The 21323-nt window shown below is 37.9% G+C and overlaps 1 long non-coding RNA gene and 2 pseudogenes across 1 annotated transcript in view; all 3 read left to right on the top strand.

Moving 5' to 3' along the window:
* The window catches only part of LOC129394633 (uncharacterized), a 50974-nt gene extending 30792 nt beyond the window's left edge, over nucleotides 1-20182 (top strand). The window contains exons 4-5 of the long non-coding RNA XR_008621954.2: nucleotides 17936-18165; nucleotides 18286-20182. This is a non-coding gene — a long non-coding RNA (uncharacterized LOC129394633). The remainder of the gene's footprint in view (nucleotides 1-17935; nucleotides 18166-18285) is intronic.
* Nucleotides 1403-1500, top strand: LOC112437822 (small nucleolar RNA U13; annotated as a pseudogene).
* LOC117976822 (ubiquitin-conjugating enzyme E2 C-like) lies at nucleotides 1899-6755 on the top strand (annotated as a pseudogene).
* Nucleotides 20183-21323: the final 1141 nt, after the last annotated feature.

Raw genomic sequence — 21323 nt, 5'->3', positions numbered from 1 at the left:
CAGTGGGAAGAAAGGGTCTTATAGTCAACTCCCCTTAAAAAAAAGTCTCCCCCAACTGCTCAGAAGTCATTTATTCTGTATTAGTATTTTCCAAATGTATTTGACCTCAAAACACTCTTTTTTATAGCATACTTATTAACCCCTACCTAATAGTGAGTGAAGTATTCTATGTGACACTAGTTTGGAAAAATGAGGCAGTACTTTTATTCACTGTATTGTTGTGGTATAAATGTCCCCCCGGAATAGCAGCCCAGATTAAAACTTCTAATAACTGTCTGGTTTTGCTATTTATTTATGATGTCCTTTGATATGTATATTGTATAAATCCTAGTTAAAATTATTTTAATCACAAATGAAACTAACATGAGCTACTTTAACCAACAACAAAAAAGGGAGATTTATTTTGAGGCTATAAAGTTATCCCAAGAGGAATATAGGGATGTGGGTATTTCAAAAGCAGGGAGTCAGTCTGGCCAAATGAGGAATTAGAACCAGAAAATAGCCTCATAACTCTCATTCTCTCTCTCTAGGGTCACTTGGTCTTTCATTTCTGCATCTATCTGCAAGTCTACTTCATCTTTCTTTGCAGTTCCAAGTGTCAGCTAAAATATCCTAGTGCTTTGAGATTTAGATAATATTGGCATGAACCATATTTCATACCTTGTGGGGCTCATGTGGCTTCTGTGAGATTTCTACAAATTTCTGAATGAGAGGGCAGTGAGATAAGGGGGTGGAGGAATGCCAGGTTGATATTCTCATGGTCACCTCTGGCTGTGGGTTTCTGTTTCCATATGTAATAGATTTTGTTGAAGGTTTGGGGGTTTATATCATAGGAATATAATCAGGATTGCCTGTTGGGGGTACTTTCAGACCCTCCTGAGAAAATTCTTTTGGCCCTTTGTCCAAAAAGTCCCTACACTTCAAATTTTCTTACCGACTTCTTTCTCCTTCTTTCCGCTTCTTTCCTGGAGACAGAAAAAACAGTTTTTTTCTGGTGCCATCCAGAGTAGTTTTACCATCTGCTTTGTTTCTGTGGCTTCTGACACCTATTCCCTCAGGGTCTTACCTTCTATCCCAAGTATCTCAAACAAGGATGTGTCCCTTTATGGTTGTGTTAGTTTGCTAGGGCTAACTAGCAAATTTATTTTCTCACAGTTCTGGAGGTTAAAAGTCTGAGATTAGGTTATCAGCAGGGTTGTCTTCTTCTGAGGGCCGTGAAGGAAGGATCTGTTCCAGGCTTCTTCTTGGTTTGTAGATGGAAATGATCTCCCTGCCCCTTCACATTTCCTTCCCCCTGTATGTGTGTGTGTCCACATTTCCACATCTTAGTAAGGACACTGGTCACGTTGGATTAGGGCCCATCCTAATGACTTCACTTTAATTACCTCTGTAAAGAACCTAGGTTCTTTTGTGTTTCATAAAGTAATGATTGTGTTTTCACATTATTGTGTGAGGTGTGCCTCCCTCAGACCTTGATACCAGTCTGCACATTATCTGACGTGAAAAAGTTTAAAAAATGACCCTATCTCTAAATTCAGTTACATTCTGAGGTACTAAGGGCTAGGACTTCTACATAAGAATTTTTGGGGCAGGGACGTAATTCAGCCTATAGCGCTGGTAGTTTTTGTTAAGATAATACATATTTGCCCATGTTACTTTTGCTTCACAGTGTTTATGGTGCGGGGTGGGGGGACGTTCTCCCTGAAGCAAATTAGTTTAAGCAAGCAGCCTTAGCTGATTAGAATTGGGTCTCAATTCCACATCTCCAGGAGGAAGAATCAGATTAACAGTGGTTAGATTATGTATCCACTTCAGAACACTCACTTTTGGCCAGGGATCAGGTTTTCTCATACAGTAAGGCTGATGGGATCCATCCTTGTTGACTAGAAACAGTTTTCAGTGAAATGAGACAATTAGAAGCTGGCTAGTCCACTTAAGCATTTCATCTACTATTAAAAAAAAAGTAGGCAGTTGCAGTCATGTTCTCTGAGTTCCTGTCTCCCTGCCAGTGCTGCCTGGATGGCCTGCCAAAACTGCAACACAGCTGCCACCAGCATTGCTGCCCATAAGGGAGCAGAGTGCAGCAGTGGGTATGGCAGGATACAGCAAGAGCTGAAGACCCTTGTGATCTCTGGCAGCAAAGGAATTTCTGCCTTACCTGCATCAGACAACCTTTTGAAATCAGTAGGACCATCCCTGAAGCAGCTGGCACAGAAGACCTGAGATATAAGGTTTCCCTGGAGTTCCCCAGTGGCTACCCATACAACATGCCCTTGGTTAAGTTCCTCACGCCCTGCTACTATCTCAACGTGGACGCCCAGTGTTAACACCTGTCTGGACATCCTGAAGGACAAGTGGTCTGCCCTGTATGATGTCAAGAACACCCTGCACTCCATCCACAGCCTGCTAGTAGAACTCAACATCAATAGCCTTTTGAACACACATGCTGCTGAGCTCTAGAAAAACTCCACAGCTTTTAAGAAATATCTGCAAGAAATCTACTCAAAGCACGTCTCCAGGAAGGAGCCCTAACTCGGGCTGCCCAACCTCTCCTTGTGTTGTCTCTTCATTTTTCCCTTAGATGGTCTGTCTTTGCTTGATTTCTGTATAGGACTCTGTATCTTGAACTGTGGTGTTATTTTTGTTTTGTTTTGTTTCTGTTTTTTATTTTTTATTTTATTTTTGAGACAGGGTCTTGCTCTAACAGGCTGGAGTGCAATGGCATGATCACGGCTCACGGTAGCCTCGATCTCCTAGGCTCAATCAGTCCTGCCACCTCAGCCTCCTGAGCAGCTGGAACCACAGGTGTAGGCCACAGTGCCAGGCTAATTTTTAATTTTTTTTTGTAGATATGGGGTCTCCCTGTATTATCCAGGCTGTCCTGGAACTCCAGAGATCAAGAGATTCTCTTACCTTGTCCTCCCAAAGTGCTGGGATTACAGGCATGAGCCATGACATTTTGCCCATTTCTGTTTTTAAAATTAAGTCTCTGATTGAGCTCTTGTGATGTATATTAAATATATACATTTTGTTTATTTTTGTAAAAAGAAATTGTAAATTAAAATTTATTTAGAATAGAAAAGGAAAGAGCACTATGGTATATTTTCTAATTTTAGTGGCTAAAACCAATTTCAATAGTGGAATATACTCTTAAGAATGTATACTTAGAAAAGAATGTATTACTTAGAAAATGCTATGATTGATCAAAACTTAAAAGAAAAATAACTTGAAATGGTTATTTTATATCTGTATTTAATGATGAAGTAATTGGTATACTTAAACTTCTAATATGAAGCCATAGAACTACAAAGCAAGATGAACTTATGGTTAAATATGCAACTTGCTTTGTCTGAAATTACCCAAGTACTATACAGGTGCTAATGAATTCTCCAACTTGAGAAGACATGCAGTGAAAATTGCATCACTCTTTGGTTCTGTGTGCTGCTGTAAGCAGTGATTTTTTTTTTTTTTTTTTGCCTACCTATAGTTTTTTTCTTTAAGTTACTGCCTTGTGCCAAATTAAGAGAGATGAATTTGCAAATAGCTTCATTTTATGTGCCAGCAGTAATTAGACTCACAAGGAAAAGTAACCTCAGCTACATTTACAAAAGTTAGTATTTTATATTTCATTCACTGGATACATGTGTCACTATAACTTATTTATTTTTTTCTGTGACATATTTTAGAGATTTCCTATGTCTGAGAGTGTCGTGATCAGTGTCTTTAATGCCAGAGAAGTCATAATTAGCTGGAAACATGGCTGGAGGTCACATTTTCTAAGTAGGAACATGCTATTACTTCTGGCCTGGAAAGTAGTGGCAAACTTTTATATATCTCCCTACCCCACTTCCCCCGCTCAGCATTAGAGTAGTCTTATTAAGAGTTTGAATTTCAAAATGAGAAAGACCTGAGTTAAAATCCCAGTTCAACCATGTACTAATTGTAAGATCTTAGGTAAGTTACTGGGCTTCTGAGTGTAGTTTCTTCATCTGTAAAAAGGAATGATAAGATTATTACAAGGATTAAATGGGATAATATTTGCAATATGCTTAGCAAGAGCTTGACACATAGTAAGTGTTTTAAAAGTAGTAACAATAACTAAAATAATATTAATCATAATTTTCAAGGCCAGGTCTGGGGAAACAAAGTTGCATGGGCCATGGTCCTTATTTTCAAGAAACTCATAGACTAACGGAGTATGTGACTCAAAAAGCATCACTGTAGAAGGGTAGGAGTATTATGGAGATGTTGCTTAAAGGGCACAAAATTTCAGTTAGACAAGAGGAATATGTTCTATTTTACCTCATGGTGATTATCATATGATCTGTTTTACCTCATGGTGATTATCATTAATAACGATAGATTGGATACTTGAAAATTGCTGAGAGTAGATTTTAAGTGTTCTTATCACCAAAAAATGGTATGTGAAGTAAATGGCTTGATTTAACCATTACACAATATGTACATACATCAAAACATCATGTTGTACACCAAAAATGCATACAATATTTATCAATTTAAAATGGTATCACTGTAAATGTATCATTATACTGGAAATGTCCTTGGTACTGGATAGTTGGTTCTTGGTATTTCCATGAAATGCTGTGTTACTGTTTTTAAAAATTACCTATAAAAATTTTTTTTCTTAACTTTGGATTTTAAGAACTTTATACTTAGAACAAAGTATTGTAAATGACTCATTAGAACTGTAGGTATTGGCATTCTCTGTCCTGGTCTTAGTTCTGTTTCAGCCCCACAGCTGTTGGGCTCTTTCTTAGGTACCAAGAAGACAGCCAAGTGGGCATGATATCCAAATAATGGGCCATATTCACCCTAGAAGATGAGTTTTGGTCAAGATGGGAGGTTGAGAGGAAGGACCAGAATATGAGATGCAAACTCAGGAAATCTATCCAAAATTGAGACAAAGAAGAACAGGATCAAGTCATTCAGTTGATACCCAAGGCCAGGATTCCTCCAGGCACCTATACCTTGGAAAAGAGGGACCAGAGAAACTTCAGGAACTCAAGAGATCTGGGTAGGAGCTCAAGCCGGGAGCCTGACATTTGCAAGAGCAGTATCTAACCAGGGGGTAGGGTAGAGTGAGAGAGGTGGAGAGAACAGCACTTTCAGTGTTCTAAGCGGGCTCTAAACCTTTTTTGATTGTTGATCTTTATTTATTTATTTATTCATATATTATACACATGTACAAAATTACATCTTAGTTCGATGAATAATAAAGTTCATTGTTACTGATAATTGCAATTTTTTCAAATAGTTTAAAAAATAATTTTAAATTATTTTGATTAGCTTCTTTCCAGACTTGATTATATTGTTACTGTTTTTAAATAAAAATGGGGCTGATGGAGATTGTGCTATTTTCTTGTTTGGTATTGTGTGTGCATTGTTCCATTACCTTCAATTTGCCTTTTCTTTGCCTTTTAAAGCCATTGTGTGAGAGTGAATTTAGTAATCCATAAGTGCACTTAATTGGGCACATATAGGTAGAAATATATTGCCATACACTGAAACTCAGTGAAAATTTAAGATTTCTTATTTACTCTTTCTATTTGAAAACACCTGCTCTTCCCTCTGGTTTCTTCACATATCATGTGGAACATGTATCTTTTCCTAACATTCGTAGGATAAACAGTCACAATATAATCCTTCTATTTTTCTGAACTGATAACAGAAGAAGTTGGGAGAAGTTAAGGATGTACTACTTTGTTTCTTATAAGAAAGAAAAGAGAGACAGATTGATGTATAGAGCTGCAGAGAAGAGGAGAAAAGTGGAGGTTAAAGAGATGTGGGCAATTACTAGAGGTGGCAAGTTTTGGGATAAAGATATAAATACCAGATCTTTTGAGGAAGTTTTACTATTTGAAATTGAAGTAGCCTATCCTCCATACCTTTTATTCTGGTTACGTATTTTGACTAAATAAAAATGCTGCATTCTTTTAAACTGTAAATGACAGAGTGCAGCAGTATACACTAAAAATGTCTTTTCTTGCTTCTTCCTTATCTAAATCCTGCCATGCTCAAGATCTGCCTTTTCCAGGTAACCTATACCAGACTCCAGGCTGTATTTTCTAGAAATGCCAGCAACAATATCTCCCATCCTGAATGCTTTTTTATACAGTAACCTTGGCACTCTTTCCATCCCTGAAAAGGCTATACAGATGCAGATAAGTACATAAAAGGATCACTAGCCATTAGCAAAGTGGAAATTAAAAATACAATAAGATATTTTTAAGATAATTATTATAACAGCTAAAATTTAAAAATTACGATACCACCAAATACTGGTGAGAATGCGCAGAAACTGGATCTTTCATACATTGCTGATGGGAATATAAAATAGTACAGCTACTGTGGAAAATGGTTTGGCAGTTTCTTAAAAAACTAAACACACTTTGGAGTTCGAGACCAGCCTGGCCAACATGGTGAAACCACATCTCTTACTAAAAACACAAAAATTAGCTGGGCATGGTGGTGCACACCTCTAATCCCAGCTACTCAGGAGGCTGAGGCAGGAGAATTCCTTGAACCCGGGAGGTGGAGGTTGCACTGGGCTGAGATCACACCACTGCACTCCAGCCTGGGTGACAAAGACTCCCTCTTGGAAAACAAACAAACAAAACAAAACAAAAACTAAACATAACATATGATCCAGCATTGTATCCCTTGGTATTTACCCAAAGGGGTTGAAAACTTGTGTTCGTACAAAAATCCTTACACAGATGTTTATGGCAGCCTAATTTATAATCACTCCAAACCAGAACATTAAAATGTTCTACAATAAGTGAATAATGATGGGAGCAGTGAATACTACAGGGAATACTACTTAATAAAAAGGAATGAACTGTTGATACACAAAATCATTTAGATGGCTCTCATTATGCTAAGTGAAAAACACCAATCTCAAAAGGTCACATGTTGTATAATTTTGTTTATATAATGTTCTCGAAATTACAAAATTATAGAGGTGGAGAACAAATTAGTGTTTGCCAGGGGTTTAGGATGGGGAGGTGGTGTGATTGTAAAGGGGGTAGCATGAGGGAGATCTTTGTGGTGATAGTTCTGTATCTTAATTTTAGTGGTGGTGAGTGATAAATGGCACAGAAAAATGACAATGTCAGTTTCCTGATTTTAAGTAACTATAAGTACTAGGATGTATCTATTGGGGAAGCTAGCAGGTACATGAAAACTTCTTGTACTATCTTTGCAATTTCGTTTGAATCTTTAATTATTTCCACATACACAGTTAAAAAACTACAAGAGATTGAAAACTTCTTGTACTATCTTTGCAATTTCGTTTGAGTCTTTAATTATTTCCACATACAAAGTTAAAAAAAACAAGAGATTAAATTTAGATTAGACCCTCATCAGCCTTTGTCTCCACTCCTTCCCTGCTCCTGGAAAAAGCAGCAGAAGGGCATGGGCAGGGCACACCAAAAATATGTTATAATTTCTCTTGTGAGTTTTTTTTGGCCCCAGTATTAAGTAGAATTGTGTTATTTAATTTCCAGATATTTGTAGATTTTCTAGATATCTTATGATTAATTTCTAATTTAATTCCATTGTATAACATCTTACGCTTTTTAACTTTTTTTTTTTAAATAATACTTTAAGTTCTGGTGTACATGTGTAGAACATGCAGTTTTGTAACATAGGTATACACATGCCATGGTGATTTGCTGCATCAACCCGTCACCTACATTAGGTAATTCTCCTAATGCTATTCCTCCCCTGGCCCCCCACCCCCCGACAGGCCCCGGTGTATGATGTTCCCCTCTTTGTGTCCATGTGTTCTCATTGTTCAACTCCCACTTATGAGTGAGAACATGAGGTGTTTGGTTTTCTGTTCTTGTGATAGTTTGCTGAGAATGGTGGTTTCCAGCTTCATCCATGTCCCTGCAAAGGACACGAACTCATCCTTTTTATGGCTGCATAGTATTCCATGGTGTGTATGTGCCACATTTTCTTTATCCAGTCTATCATTGATGGACATTTGGGTTGGTTCCAAGTCTTTGCTATTGTGAATAGTGCCACAGTAAACATACGTGTGCATGTGTCTTTATAGTAGAATGATTTATAATCCTTTGGGTATATACCCAGTAATGGGATTGCTGAGTCAAATGGTGTTTCTAGTTCTAGATCCTTGAGGAATTGCCACACTGTCTTCCATAATGGTTGAACTAATTTACACTCCCACCAATGGTGTAAAAGCGATCCTGTTTCTTCACATCCTCTCCAGCATCTGTTGTTTCCTGACTTTTTAATGATTGCCATTCTAACTGGTGTGAGATGGTATCTCATTGTGGTTTTGATTTGCATTTCTGTAATGTCAAGTGATGAGGGGCATTTTTTCATATCTTTGTTGGCTGCATAAATGTCTTCTTTTGAGAAGTGTCTGTTCATATCCTTTGCCCACTTTTTGATGGGGTTATTTTTTTCTTGTAAATGTGTTTAAGTTCTTTGTAGATTCTGGATTAAAATTAGCCTTTTGTCAGATGGATAGATTGCAAAAATTTTCTCCCATTCTGTAGGTTACGTGTTCCCTCTGATGATAGTTTCTTTTGCTGTGCAGAAGCTCTTTAGTTTAATTAGATACCATTTGTCAATTTTGGCTTTTGTTTCCAGTGCTTTTGGTGTTTTAGACATGAAGTCCTTGCCCATGCCTATGTCCTGAATGGTATTGCCCAGGTTTTCTTCTAGGATTTTTATGGTTTTAGGTCTTATGTTTAAGTCTTTAATCCATCTTGAGTTAATTTTTGTATAAGATGTAAGGAAGGGGTCCAGTTTCAGTTTTCTGCATATGGCTAGCCAGTTTTCCCAACACCATTTATTAAATAGGGGATCTTTCCCCCATTGCTTGTTTGTGTCAGGTTTGTCAAAGATCTGATGGTTGTAGATGTGTGGTGTTAATTTCTGAGGTTTCTGTTCTGTTCCATTGGTCTATATATCTGTTTTGATAGTAGTACCATGCTGTTTTGATACTAGTACCATGCTGTTTTGGTTACTGTAGCCTCGTAGTATAGTTTGAAGTCAGGTAGCATGATGCCTCCAGCTTTGTTCTTTTTGCTTAGGATTGTCTTGGCTATGCAGGCTCTTTTTCGGTTCCATATGAAGTTTAAAGTAGAAAGTTTTTATGGAGAATGTATAGCTTAGTATATATGAGTATTTTACCTTAGTGAATTTACTATGTACGTTTGAGTAGAATGCACATTCTGCAGTTGTTGGCTGAGTGTTTTATAAATATTAACTAGGTAAATATTATTGATCATTTATTTCCTTGCCGACTTTTTTGCCTAATTGTTATCAGTTAATGAGATAGAGCTATTATAATCTCTAATATTATTTGTAGATTTGCCTATTAATATTCCTTCCTGTATTTCTATTAATATTTGCCCAATGAATTTTGATGTTCTTCTTAAGTACATACGTATTTATTTTATTTTTTGAGACAAGGCATCACTCTGTTGCCCAAGCTGGAGTGCAGTGGCATGATCATAGCTCGCTGTAACCTCGAATTCCTGTGCATTAAGTGATCCTCCTGAGTAGCTATGACTACAGGTATGTGCCACCATGCCTGTCTAATTTTTAAATTTTTGTAGAGATATGGTCTCACTGTGTTGCCCAGGCTGCTCTTGAACTCCTTGAATCAAATAATCCTCTTGTCTTAGCTTCCCAAAGTGCTGGTATTACAGGCATGAGCTACCATGTCCAGTCTACATAGATATTTAGATTCTTAGGTCTTCCTGATGAATTGTTCTTTTTATCATTGTGAAATTTCCTGCTGTATCCTTTGTAATATTCTTTATCTTGAATCCTACTTTGTCTAATATTAATATTGTCATATCAGTTCCCATTTTCATCATGTTTATTTTTCCATTCTTTTACTTTCAGTGACTTTGTGTCATATACTTTTTATCTCTGCTCTTCACAGTGTATAATTTCTATTGACCTACGTTCACATTCACTGACTCTTTCAGTTGCCATATCCAAAATGCTATTATGCTCATTTACTGAATTTTTCATTTCAGTTATTATGTAGTTTTCGGTTTAGGACCTCCATTTAATTCATTTAAAAAAATAATAGCCTTACAGGAAATATTTAATATAAAGTAATTCACTCATTTAACATGTACAATTCAACGACTTTTAGTATATTTACAGATATATACAAGCACAACCACGTTCATTTTTAGAACATTTTCATCACATCAGAAAGAAACCCTATAGTTATCACCCCTAATTTTTTCCCCAATCCCTAGGCAACACTAATCTACTTTCCATCTCCATAGATTTACCTATTCTGGACATTTAATACAAATTAAATCATATAATATGTGATCTTTTGTGTCTGGCTTTTTTTCACTTAGCAAAATGTTTTCAAGGTTCATTGATGTAGTATGCATCTGAACTTCATTCTTTTATATTGCCAAATAATATTTAATTAGATATGCCACATTTTGTTTATCCATTTGTCTGTTGATGGACATTGGGTTGTTTCCATCCTTAACTATAATAAATAATACTGCTATAAACATTTGCATTCAAGTTTTTGTGTGGACATATATTTTTATTTCTCCAAGATAGATACCTAGGAGTGAAATTACTAAATTATATGATAACTCTATGTTTAACTGATTGAGTAACTGCTGGACTGTTTTCCAAAGTGGCTACACCATTTTACATTTCCACCAGCAGTGTATACGGATTCCGATTTCTCCAGTTGTTATCTGACATTTTTACTTTAGCCATCCTACTGAGTGTGAAGAAGTATCTCATCATGGTTTTGATTTGCATTTCCCTGATGGCTAATGATGTGGAGTATCTTCATGTATATATTGACCATTTGGTTTAGATGTACTATTTTGAATATTTTCTTTTCTTGACTATAGGCCACATTTTCTTATTTGTTCCTTGACTCAGGGTCTTATAAAGATAAAAATTCAGTTATTGGCTGGTCTGTGTTGTCAGCTAGAGCTCTGGGTCCTCTTCCAAGTTCATGTGGTTGTGGCAGAATTCAGTTCCCTGTGGTTGTATGACTGAAATCCCCATTTCCTTGCTGCCTGTAATTAGGGACCACTCTCAGCTCCTAGAGTTTCTTGCCACATAGCCCTCTCCATTTTAAAGCTAGTAATGGAGAACATTTTATGCATTAAATCTCCCTCATGCTTTGACTCTCTGGCTTCTTCTGGCCCACATGGATAACTTCCTTATCTACAGTCAACTGATTTAGGATATCTACAAAATTCCTTTTCAGGAATACCTAAATTTGTGTTTGACTGCATAACTGGACAAAGGTGTGTGTACACTAGGGACTGGAAATGTTAGGGCCATCTTCAAATTCTGCTTATGACAATTAGTGTAGCTCCACCAGCGTTTAATTTTGGTAGTGACAGCCTAGTGTATTTTTTCTACAATGGTAACTTTTCTGTGCTCTCAGGTTTAAATGTCTTCTTAACAGCAGATTAACAGCTGGATTTTTAAAATTATACTTTAAGTTCTAGGGTACATGTGCACAATGTGCAGGTTTATTACATATGTATACATGCGGCATGTTGGTGTGCTGCACCCATTAACTCGTCATTTACATTAGGTATATCTCCCAATGCTATCCCTCTCTGCTCCCCCCACCCCACGACAGGCCCCGGTGTGTGATGTTCCCCTTCCTGTGTCCAAGTGTTCTCATTGTTCAATTCCACCTATGAGTGAGAACATGCGGTGTTTGGTTTTTTGTCCTTGCGATAGTTTGCTGAGAATGATGGTTTCCAGCTTCATCCATGTCCCTACAAAGGACGTGAACTCATCCTTTTTATGGCTGCATAGTATTCCATGGTGTGTATGTGCCACATGTTCTTAATCCAGTCTATCATTGATGGACACTTGGGTTGGTTCCAAGTCTTTGCTATTGTGAATAGTGCTGCAATAAACGTACATGTGCACGTGTCTTTATAGCAGCATGATTTATAATCCTTTGGGTATATACCCAGTAATGGGATTGCTGGGTCAAATGGTATTTCTAATTCTAGATCCTTGAGGAAATGCCACACTGTCTTCCACAGTGGTTGAACTAGTTTACAGTCCCACCAACAGTGTCAAAGTGTTCCTATTTCTCCACATCCTCTCCAGCACCTGTTGTTTCCTGACTTTTTAATGATCACCATTCTAACTGGTGTGAGATGGTATCTCATTGTGGTTTTGATTTGCATTTCTCTGATGGCCAGTGATGATGAGCATTTTTTCTTGTGTCTGTTGGCTGCATAAATGTGTTCTTTTGAGAAGCGTCTGATCATATCCTTCGCCCACTTTTTGATGGGGTTGTTTGTTTTTTTCTTGTAAATTTGTTGGAGTTCTTTGTAGATTCTGGATATTAGCCCTTTGTCAGATGAGTAGATTGCAAAAATTTTCTCCCATTCTGTAGGTTGCCTGTTCACTCTGATGGTAGTTTCTTTTGCTGTCCAGAGGCTCTTTAGTTTAATTAGATCCCATTTGTCAATTTTGGCTTTTGTTTCCATTGCTTTTGGTGTTTTAGACATGAAGTCCTTGCCCATGCCTATGTCCTGAATGGTATTGCCTAGGTTTTCTTCTAGGGTTTTTATGGTTTTAGGTCTAACATTTAAGTCTTTAATCAATCTTGAATTAATTTTTGTATAAGGTGTAAGGAAGGGATCCAGTTTTAGCTTTCTACGTATGGCTGGCCAGTTTTCCCAACACCATTTATTAAATAGGGAATCCTTTCCCCATTTCTTGTTTTTGTCAGGTTTGTCAAAGATCAGATGGTTGTAGATGTGTAGATTATTTCTGAAGGCTCTGTTCTGTTCCATTGGTCTATATCTCTGTTTTGGTACCAGTACCAGGCTGTTTTTGGTTACTGTAGCCTTGTAGTATAGTTTGAAGTCAGGTGGCGTGATGCCTCCAGCTTTGTTCTTTTGGCTTAGGATTGTCTTGGCAATGCGGGCCGTTTTTTGGTTCCATATGAACTTTAAAGTAGTTTTTTCCAATTCTGTGAAGAAAGTCATTGGTAGCTTGATGGGGATGGCATTGAATCTATAAATTACCTTGGGCAGTATGGCCATTTTCACGATATTGATTCTTCCTGTCCATGAGCATGGAATGTTCTTCCATTTGTTTGTGTCCTCTTTTATTTTGTTGAGCAGTGGTTTGTAGTTCTCCTTGAAGAGGTCGTTCACATCTTTTGTAAGTTGGATTCCTAGGTATTTTATTCTCTTTGAAGCAATTGTGAATGGGAGTTCACTCATGATTTGGCTCTCTGTTTGTCTGCTATTGGTGTATAAGAATGCTTGTGATTTTTGCACATTGATTTTGTATGCTGAGACTTTGCTGAAGTTGCTTATCAGCTTAAGGAAATTTTGGGCTGAGACAATGGGGTTTTCTAAATATACAATCATGTCATCTGTAAACTGGGACAATTTGACTTCCTCTTTTCCTAATTGAATACCCTTTATTTCTTTCTCCTGCGCCTGATTGCCCTGGCCAGAACTTCCAACACTATGTTGAATAGGAGTGGTGAGAGAGGGCATCCCTGTCTTGTGCCAGTTTTCAAAGGGAATGCTTCCAGTTTTTGCCCATTCAGTATGATATTGGCTGTGGGTTTGTCATAAATAGCCCTTATTATTTTGAGATACGTCCCATCAATACCTAATTTTTTGAAAGTTTTTAGCCTGAAAGGCCGTTGAATTTTGTCAAAGGCCTTTTCTGCATCTATTGAGATAATCATGTGGTTTTTGTTGTTGGTTCTGTTTATATGCTGGATTACATTTATTGATTTGCGTATGTTAAACCAGCCTTGCATCCCAGGGATGAAGCCCACTTGATCATGGTGGATAAGCTTTTCGATGTGCTGCTGGATTCGGTTTGCCAGTATTTTATTGAGGATTTTTGCATTGATGTTCATCAGGGATATTGGTCTAAAATTCTCATTTTTTGTTATGTCTCTGTCAGGCTTTGGTATCAGGATAATGCTGGCCTCATAAAATGAGTTAGGGAGGATTCCCTCTTTTTCTATTGATTGGAATAGTTTCAGAAGGAATGGTACCAGCTCCTCCTTGTACCTCTGGTAGAATTCGGCTGTGAATCCGTCTGGTCCTGGCCTTTTTTTGGTTGGTAGGGTATTAATTGTTGCCTCAATTTCAGAGCCTGTTATTGGTCTATTCAGAGATTCAACTTCTGCCTGGTTTAGTCTTAGGAGGTTGTATGTGTTCAGGAATTTATCGATTTCTTCTAGATTTTCTAGTTTATTTGTGCAGAGGTGTTTATAGTATTCTCTGATGGTAGTTTGTATTTCTGTGGGATGGGTGGTGATATCCCCTTTATCATTTTTTATTGCATCTATTTGATTCTTCTCTCTTTTCTTCTTTATTAGTCTTGCTAGCAGTCTATCAATTATGTTGATCTTCTCAAAAAACCAGCTCCTGGATTCATTGAGAGACACAAAGGGCTTTTTGTGTCTCTATCTCCTTCAGTTCTGCTCTGATCTTAGTTATTTCTTGCCTTCTGCTAGCTTTTGAATGTGTTTGCTCTTGCTTCTCTAGTTCTTTTAATTGTGATGTTAGGGTGTCAATTTTAGATCTTTTCTGCTTTCTCTTGTGGGCATTTAGTGCTGTAAATTTCCCTCTACACACTGCTTTAAATGTGTCCCAGAGATTCTGGTATGTTGTGTCTTTGTTCTCATTAGTTTCAAAGAACATCTTTATTTCTGCCTTCATTTCGTTATGTACCCAGTAGTCATTCAGGAGCAGGTTGTTCAGTTTCCATGTAGTTGATCAGTTTTGAGTGAGTTTCTTAATCCTGAGTTCTAATTTGATTGCACTGTGGTCTGAGAGGCAGTTCGTTATAATTTCTGTTCTTTTACATTTGCTGAGGAGTGCTTTACTTCCAACTATGTGGTCAATTTTGGAATAAGTGCGGTGTGGTGCTGAGAAGAATGTATATTCTGTTGACTTGGGGTGGAGAGTTATGTAGATGTCTATTAGGTCCGCTTGGTACAGAGCTGAGTTCAATTCCTTGATATCCTTGTTAACTTTCTGTCTCATTGATCTGTCTAATGTTGACAGTGGGGTGTTAAAGTCTCCCATTATTATTGTGTGGGAGTCTAAGTGTAGTTCTCTAAGGACTTGCATTATGAATCTGGGTGCTCCTGTATTGGGTGCATATATATTTAGGATAGTTAGCTCTTCTTGTTGAATTCATCCCTTTACCGTTATGTAATGGCCTTCTTTGTCTCTTTGGATCTTTGTTGGTTTAAAGTCTGTTTTATCAGAGACTAGGATTGCAACCCCTGCCGTTTTGTGTCTTCCATTTGCTTGGTAGATCTTCCTCCTTCCCTTTATTTTGAGCCTATGTGTGTCTCTGCATGTGAGATGGGTCTCCTGAATACAGCACACTGATGGGTCTTGACTCTTTATCCAATTTGCCAGTCTGTGTCTTTTAATTGGAGCATTTAGCCCATTTACATTTACGGTTAATATTGTTATGTGTGAATTTGATCCTGTCATTATGATGTTAGCTGGTTATTTTGCTCGTTAGTTGATGCAGTTTCTTCCTAGCCTCAATGGTCTTTACAATTTGGCATGTATTTGCAGTGGCTGGTACTGGTTGTTCCTTTCCATGTTTAGCGCTTCCTTCAGGAGCTCTTTTAGGGCAGGCCTGGTGGTGACAAAATCTCTCAGCATTTGCTTGTCTGTAAAATATTTTATTTCTCCTTCACTTATGAAGCTTAGTTTGGCTGGATATGAAATTCTGGGTTCAAAATTCTTTTCTTTAGGAATGTTGAATATTGGCCTCCACTCTCTTCTGGCTTGTAGAGTTTCTCCCAAGAGATCCGCTGTTAGTCTGATGGGCTTCCCTTTGTGGGTAACCCGACCTTTGCCTCTGGCTGCCCTTAACATTTTTTCCTTTATTTCAACTTTGGTGAATCTGAGAATTATGTGTCTTGGAGTTGCTCCTCTCAAGGAGTATCTCTGTGGCGTTCTCTGTATTTCCTGAATTTGAATGTTGGCCTGCCTTGCTAGATTGGGGAAGTTCTCCTGGATAATATCCTGCAGAGTGTTTTCCAACTTGGTTCCATTCTCCCTGTCACTTTCAGGTACACCAATCAGACGTAGATTTGGTCTTTTCACATAGTCCCATGTTTCTTGGAGGCTTTGTTCCTTTCTTTTTACTCTTTTTTCTCTAAACTTCTTACTTCATTTCAGTCATTGGATCTTCAATCACTGATACCCTTTCTTCCAGTTGATCAAATCGGCTACTGAAGCTTGTGCATTCATCACGTAGTTCTCATGCTATGTTTTTCAGCTCCATCAGGTCATTTAAGGACTTCTCTACATTGATTATTCTAGTTAGCCATTTGTCTAATCTTTTTTCAAGGTTTTTAGCTTCTTTGAGATGGGTTTGGACTTCCTCCTTTAGCTTGGAGAAGTTTGATCTTCCGAAGCCTTCTTCTCTCAACCCATCAAAATCATTCTCCATCCTGCTTTGTTCCATTGCTGGTGAGGAGCTGCGTTCCTTTGGAGGAGGAGAGGCGCTCTGATTTTTAGAATTTTCAGCTTTTCTGCTCTGTTTTTTCCCCATCTTTGTGGTTTTATCTACCTTTGGTCTTTGATGATGGTGATTTACAGATGGGGTTTTGGTGTGGATGTCCTTTCTGTTTGTTAGTTTTCCTTCTAACAGTCAGGACCCTCAGCTGCAGGTCTGTTGGAGTTTGCTGGAGGTCCACTCCAGACCGTTTGCCTGGGTATTAGCAGTGGAGGCTGCAGAACAGTGAATATTGCCAAACAGCAAATGTTGCTGCCTGATCATTCCTCTGGAAGCTTCGTCTCAGAGGGATACCCGGCCATGTGAGGTGTCAGTCTGCCCCTACTGGAGGGTGCCTCCCAGTTAGGCTACTCAGGGGTTAGGGACCCACTTGAGGGGGCAGTCTGTCCGTTCTCAGATCTCAAACTCCGTGCTGGGAGAACCACTACTCACTTCAAAGCTGTCAGACAGGGTCATTTAAGTCTGCAGAGGGTTCTGCTGCCTTTTGTTTGGCTGTGCCCTGCCCCCAGAGGTGGAGTCTACAGAGATAGGCAGGACTCCTTGAGCTGCGGTGGGCTCCACCCAGTTCGAGCTTCCTGGCGGCTTCCTTACCTACTCAAGCCTCAGCAATGGCCGGCACCCCTCCCCCAGCCTCGCTGCTGCCTTGCAGATCGATCTCAGACTGCTGTGCTAGCAATGAGTGAGGCTCCGTGGGTGTGGGACCCTCTGAGCCAGGCGCAGGATATAATCTCCTGGTGTGCCGTTTGCTAAGACCATTGGAAAAGCACAGTATTAGGGTGGGAGTGACCCGATTTTCCAGGTGCCGTCCGTCACCACTTCCCTTGGCTAGGAAAGGGAATTCCCTGACCCCTTGCACTTCCCGAGTGAGGTGATGCCTCACCCTGCTTTGGCTCACACTCAGTGGGCTGCACCTGCTGTCCTGCCCCCACTGTCCGACACTCCCCAGTGAGATGAACCCGGTACCTCAGTTGGAAATGCAGAAATCACGCGTCTTCTGCGTCGCTCATGCTGGGAGCTGTAGACTGGTGCTGTTCCTATTTGGCTATCTTGGAACCCAACAGATGGATTTAAGAAAGTAACAATTTTGTAGTCTCCAGTGTGTATCTGGTGAGTTTACGCCACTTAGTGATTACTGACATATTTAGAATTATTTTTATCATCTTTTGTGCTTTCATTTACTCTGTTTTTTTTTTCTCTGTATCTACCACTTCTCTCCCCCTCTACTGGTTTGATAATTATATATTCTGTAATTTCAGTGGCTTTCTTAAAATTATTTTATTAACAAGTCTAAAGTTAATATATCTGTCCTCCAGACAAATAAGACAGGAACCTTAAAATTATGTTAATTCTAATTGTCTCACTTTAATCTTAGAGAAAAAATGGATTACTTATACATGAATGATAGTCTGCTGACAGATTTCTCATCGGCATCAGCAGAATACAGCAAATAAACATCTTCTAACAGTTGAGGTAAATGAACTGTCTGCTTAAGAGTCAATAACCAATGAAAATATCATTCAAAGGCAAAACTCACAGATTCTTCCCAAGAGAACACTAAATGATATACCTCAGTCACAAGAAAACAATGGAGAAGAGTGGGATGTAAGTAACAATGTTTATCAAAGAGACTGGTAAATATACTGATACATTTTTATAAACACGAACTACAAAAAGTAATACTAAGAATAATTCTGTGGGATAGCTTTGCATTTTTTTTTACAGATGGAGAAAAGAAGAGTGGAGAAGTGAAGTATCAAACTTGTATGAGGTCACACAGCTAAAGACTACAGCTAGGAGAATGTCCTCTAGCTCAGAAATGACGTGAAACTCAAAAAGCAATTCTAACAGTCTGCATTTATTCTTTTAGCTCATTTGTGACCCAGAGAGTTTTAATGTCTGTGAGTTCTAGAATGTATAAGAAAAATTTACTCAGGCACTATCCTTTGAATTAGAACATGGAACAACAAGGTCCTATAAATTGTGATAATTTATCTTATTTGAAATCCCAGTTATGCAGAGTGATTTTTCAGTCACTTGCATAATTACAGAAAATTTGAGAAATATTAAGTAATCGGTGGTGATATGACCATGTTCAGAAACCAAAGGCCAAAAGAGAAGCCAAATTGAATAAACAAAATTGTCTTAGTAAATAGCAAAATGTAGAGTTCCTCTGTAATTGGAGGTAAATTCTAAACAATAAAACACATGTGATGTTTTGTTTTTTAAAAAGATCACCTGATTTGTTCTTAAACCAGGCTTACAAGCTACAATATAATCTTTTAAAATTATAGGTAATTACAAAAAGGCACATTAAACTTCAGTTAATCACAGTTGTTTCAAAAATATGTCCCTTCTCTTAACAAAGCAGTAACTCAGCCAAAACTTGGATAAACTGGCATTTCCTTAGATCACATGTTTCATTCCTAAACACAATGCCCCTTGTGTTTCTTTCAGGTGTCCATACTTTCTCTGAAAAATAGATCTCCCCTTCCAAAGCTTGAGCATTATCTACTCTTTGTTTGAAAATAAATGCATTGTTCATGTGGGGACTAGTAACGCAGGTGTTTTACCTCTCTTTTCCCAGTCAGGCTGATTCTTAAGCCTTTTATGAAATCAGTTCAGTTTAGTCAAATCTCTGACATCCACTTTTTATTGCCATTTCCCTTTATGGCTATAATATCAGCCCTAAATACAACAAGATCATCTTTTATTCCATTATGTTTACCTCTTTCTTCTACAACAGTTATCTTAGAAGATGTTTACATTTTTAGTTAATATCTCAAGTCTTGCCAACATTCTGCTTTCTTCTCACTTCTTGAAGACTAACTCTGGGGCAAGGCCAAAGTTCAGATCAAGCATTAATAGTTCAAGTTGCTTTCATTTTTCCTAAACTCCTTAAGGTACCCAGATTTGCTCCTGTCACTGGAAAGCACTGTCTAAAAGCTTTGCATGAAATTAAACTCCCTGAGGTGTGACCAAACTGAATAAAGCCGTGGAGGGATGTATTGAAGCAACTCTTCCTGAGTGAGGCATGAGAAACACTGACATTCTTAGCACAGCAAGGATTGGTGTTGGGTGTCAGGTAACTGATTGTGTCTTCTGAAATACAGAGTTTCAACCCCTCATTTTATTTCCAAACAATCACTTTTATGTTACTCTGTAGAGAATGAGGAGGGTCGGATCTTAGATCATGGGGCATGCTATAGCTGAGAACGGAAAAAGGGGAGCAGAATTACTTAAAGACTTCATCTCTTCAATGCAGAGGATAGTAATTGATATTACTTATCAAAGTATCTCTTTTCTAGCTATGCAACATGAAGTTTCAAGCAATTTATTATTGTCATTGATGTCTCAATTGTGTACATAATCCCCTTTTCCTGTCATTTACGATACTAAAATATACTTTAGTAAAATATAGTACATATTTTAGGTTTTTATCGTATTGTTTTCATGGCTAAGAGGTTTAACAATTTCATCTTTTATTATAAATGTTAGAAGGTTTATGTGAAAATAGTGAATAATCAGTAAATAATCTAGCTTCTTTTTCTAATTGCAGTGTTTTTCTTAATATGACAATGTACTGAAAGCTTTGTTGATTAAAAGTGGAATGTAACACGTTCATAGTGTATATTATTGCTTCTTTGTCCAGTTTGCCAAATGTAACTAATGTGAACTTATTCATAAAACACACTATGCTGTTATGAGTGGCTGCAGAGTTCCTTTACAATATTGCAGCTTCATTTTAAAAACAAGTACACATTTCTTCAGTTGTCCAAAAAACATTCTGTAGGAATTAGAAATCAATTTCAAAATGGATTTTACTTTATATGTTAAGATTGATAATTCTACAGAAAAACTTAAACCAGAGTTTGGTATTCATATTTTACACTGGCAATACTCTGTAACACTGGGTGCTATAGTTCATATGGACAATAAGATGGAGCTCAGCATTATGTGAATATATTAAGGAGATTTAATTACAAGGAGGTACATGACCCTGGCCTCAAGGAAAGTGTTAATCAAGACATTTGAGTGTTTAGAGATTTTGATATGAATGGCTGAAATGAATTTGTAAAGCATAATTATAATATGGAACCTCCACTCAAGCATAATCTCACCTTTCTTCAGTTATTCTTAAGCATAGGCCACTTATTTATGCTTGAGTCAGCTGATTTCAAAACTCCTATTTCATACCCCCTTGGGACAGCTAAAGAAAGCTTTCTTCACTGCATATATGGGAAATAGCACTCTGAAACCCCTTGCTTGAAATGGAGAAAGGGAAAAAAAACCCCTCTATATTTCCAGCATTTTGAAGTTCAAATTTGCAAACACAATGTATCCAAAATTTCTAAAGTTTTAGTTAAGCTGCAAATACACTAGGTAAATTGATTTAACAAATATTTTTTCTTTTTCAACTTTATTGAGGAATAATTTATGCATAATAAACTGCATGTATTTAAAGTGTACAATTTGATGAGTTCTGACAAATTGTATGCACCTGTCCACAATCGGAATACAGAACATGTCCATCACCCCACAAAGATTCCTTGTGCTCCTTTGCGGTTCCTCCCTTTTTCTATGCTCTATCCTCACTTCCACTGATCTGCTTTTTAAATTTTTATTTTGTTTTAATTTTAGAGACAGAGTCTTGCTCTGTCATCCAGGCTGGAGTGCAGTGGCATGATAATAGCTCACTGTAATCTCAAACTCCTGGGCTTACATGATCCTCCTGCCTCAGCCTCTGGAGTAGCTAGGACCAC

Source organism: Pan paniscus, chromosome 17 (assembly GCF_029289425.2).
Source record: "Pan paniscus chromosome 17, NHGRI_mPanPan1-v2.0_pri, whole genome shotgun sequence".
NCBI classification, from domain to species: domain Eukaryota; kingdom Metazoa; phylum Chordata; class Mammalia; order Primates; family Hominidae; genus Pan; species Pan paniscus.
This window is presented reverse-complemented; position numbering and strand designations above follow the sequence as displayed.